The sequence below is a fragment of the Nanorana parkeri genome, unplaced genomic scaffold (genome assembly GCF_000935625.1).
Source record: "Nanorana parkeri isolate BGI_ZX_2015 unplaced genomic scaffold, ASM93562v1 scaffold748, whole genome shotgun sequence".
In the NCBI taxonomy this organism is placed as follows: Eukaryota; Metazoa; Chordata; class Amphibia; order Anura; family Dicroglossidae; genus Nanorana; species Nanorana parkeri.
In genome coordinates this window covers 18,046-21,717 of record NW_017307016.1, presented here as the reverse complement: position 1 = coordinate 21,717, position 3,672 = coordinate 18,046, and positions in this window count along the sequence as shown.

The following is a 3,672-nucleotide window of genomic DNA, read 5'->3' as shown; positions in this document are numbered from 1 at the left end:
CCCCCCCCAGTCCTAATCCATCAGCCACCCCATTTCCCAGCCCTAAAATCCCAATCAGCAAATTTCCCAGCCCCAATCTTTCCATCAGTCCATTTCACAGCCCTAAATTCTCAGTTACTCCATTCCCAATCCCTTAACCCCTTAATCAGATTGATCCCATCCCTCAGTCACCCCATTCCCAGGCCCCATTCTGTCAGTCACTCATTTCCCCATCCCCAATCTCTTAGTCATCCCATTTTGCAGCCTTTATCTCTCAGTCACCCAATTTCTCAGTGATAATCTCTCAGTCACCCCCTTTCTAGCCATAAACCCTTAGTCACCCATTCCCCCAGGCCCAATCTCTCACTCACTCCTTTCTCCAGCCTTAAACTCTCAGTCACCCCATTCCCCAGCCCCAATCTCCCAGTCTACCAGTCACTTCATTCCCCAGCCCTAATCTCTCAATCACCTCTTCCTAGGCCTGATCTCTTATTCACCCCATTTGACAGCCCTAATCTCTCAGTAACCCTATTACCCTGCCCTAGTCTCTGAGTCACCAAAACCCCTAGTCCTATTCTTTTAGTCACCCCATAACCCAGCCCTAATCTCCCAGTCACCCAATTCCCTAGTTCTAATCTTTCAGTCACCCCATTACCCAGCTCTAATCTCCAAGTCACCCAATTCCCTAGTTCTAATCTCTCAGTCACCCCATTACCCAGCCCTAATCTCCCAGTCACCCCATTACCCAGCTCTAATCTCTCAGTCACCCCATTACCCAGCCCTAATCTCCCAGTCACCCCATTACCCAGCTCTAATCTCTCAGTCACCCCATTGCCCAGCCCTAATTTCCCAATCACCTAATTCCCCAGCCCTAATCTCTCAGTCACCCCATTGCATATCCCTAATTTATCAATCACCCCATTCCCCAGTCTTAATTTCCCAGTCACCACATTCCCATCCTAGTCTCTCAGTCACCCCATAACCCAGCCCTAATCTCCCAGTCACTCCATTTACCTAGTTCTATTCCCTTAGTCACCCCATTACCCAGCCCTAATATATCAGTCACCCCATTCCCCAGCCGTAATCTGTCAGTCACCCCATTACCCAACCCTTGTCTTTCAGTCACCCCATTACCCGGCCCTAATATACCAGTCACTCCATTACCCAGCCCTAACCTGTCAATCACCCCTTTCCCCAGCCTTAATTTCCCAGTCACCACATTCCCATCCTAATCTCTCAGTCACCCCATAACCCAGCCCTAATCTCCCAGTCACTCCATTTACCTAGTTCTATTCCCTTAGTCACCCCATTACCCAGCCCCAATCTCTCAGTCACCCCATTACCCAGCCCTAATTTCCCAATCACCCCATTGCATATCCCTAATTTATCAATCACCCCATTCCCCAGTCTTAATCTAAGTCACCCCATTCCCCAGTCTTAATCTCCCAGTCACCACATTCCGTCCTAATCTCTCAGTCACCCCATAACCCAGCCCTAATCTCCCAGTCACTCCATTACCCTGCCCTAACCTGTCAGTCACCCCATTCCCCAGCCCTAATCTCCCAGTCACCACATTCCCGTCCTAATCTCTCAGTCACCCCATTCCCCAGCCTTAATTTCCCAGTCACCCCATAACCCAGCCCTAATCTCCCAGTCACTCCATTTACCTAGTTCTATTCCCTTAGTCACCCCATTACCCAGCCCCAATCTGTCAGTCACCCCATTCCCCAGCCCTAATCTGTCAGTCACCCCATTACCCAACCCTTGTCTTTCAGTCACCCCATTACCCGGCCCTAACCTGTCAGTCACACCTTTCCCCAGCCATTATCTGTCAGTCACCCCATTCCTCAGCTTTAATCCCCCAGTCACCCCATTCCCCAGTCCTTATCTCCCAGTCACTCCATTTACCCAGTTGTATTGCCTTAGTCACCCTATTCCCCAGCCCTAATCTGTCAATCACCCCTTTCCCTAGCCCTAATCTCAAAGTCCCTCCATTACACAACCCTAGTCTTTTAGTCACCCATTACCCAGCCCTTATCTGTCAGTCACCTGTTCTATTCCCTTAGTCACCCCATTCCCCAACCCCAATCTCTCAGTCACCCCACTTCACACTCATCCCCTCTCATGGTCTTGGTAAACCATATATCAGTGAATGTGCTGAGGTATTGTATTGGGAATTCAGCTCCTACCCCGGGCTCCATGTGCTTCTGGAAGCCTCAGCAGCTGCTCCGAAACTCATTTTTCAAGACGCTGAACACAAATCACTGAGGGCTCTGAAAATGCACTTTTTCTCCTTTCCCCCCCCCCCTCAGTCCTCTTCATCCTCCTTAATACATCTGCTCTCCACTAAATCATTTCCATTGTGAGCATACGCAGGTGGCGAGCTCCGTATCTCCTTCATATCGATTCGCACTTTGTCCGTCTTTGCATTTTCACACCGTGCTGTATACTCCGGAGCTGCTGTATACCCAGTGCTGTATACTCCGTAGCTGCTGTATACCCAGTGCTGTATACTCCGGAGCTGCGGTATACTCCGGGGCTTCTGTATACCCAGTGCTGTATACTCCGGAGCTGCTGTATACACAGTGCTGTAAACTCCGGAGCTGCTGTATACCCAGTGCTGTATACTCGGGAGCTGCTGTATACACAGTGCTGTATACTCCGGAGCTGCTGTATACACAGTGCTGTATACTCTGGAGCTGCTATATACACAGTGCTGTATACTCCGGAGCTGATGTATACCCAGTGCTGTATACTCCGGAGCTGCTGTATACCCAGTGCTGTATACTACAGAGCTGCTGTATACACAGTGCTGTATACTCCGGAGCTGCTGTATACCCAGTGCTGTATACTCCGGAGCTGCTGTATACCCAGTGCTGTATACTCCGGAGCTGCTGCATACCCAGTGCTGTATACTCCGGAGCTGCTGTATACACAGTGCTGTAAACTCCGGAGCTGCTGTATACCCAGTGCTGTATACTCGGGAGCTGCTGTATACACAGTGCTGTATACTCCGGAGCTGCTGTATACACAGTGCTGTATACTCTGGAGCTGCTATATACACAGTGCTGTATACTCCGGAGCTGATGTATACCCAGTGCTGTATACTCCGGAGCTGCTGTATACCCAGTGCTGTATACTACAGAGCTGCTGTATACACAGTGCTGTATACTCCGGATCTGCTGTATACACAGTGCCTAGTTCAGAGAATACATCCCTCTGTGCTCACCAAGGAGTCAGAGGAACTTAGCACTTCCCTTACTGGGGGGTTGTCTTGTCCTCTCCCCTATGAAGACTCACTAATGCAGGCAGTAACAGAACTTGCTTGAGTTGACTCCAATCATATATACTATAGGAATGCTGCATACATAGAATGATCAGTACATCGCATGTCCCTCTCTTCTTTATTGTAACTTTGTATACACCTCCACTAATTCCTGCCCTCTGCCCCCCACTCTCTGCCCTTTATTGTCTCCTTCCCTCTGCCCCCTACTCTCTGCCCTCCATTGTCTCCTTCCCTCTGCCCCCTACTCTCTGCCCTTTATTGTCTCCTACCCTCTGTCCCCCACTCTCTGCCCTTTATTGTCTCCTACCCTCTGCCCCCCCCCCTCTCCCCCCCTCCGCCCTCCTCCTCTCCACCTCTCCTCCTCTCCACTCTCCTCCTCTCCACTCTCCGCTCTCCTCCTCTCCACT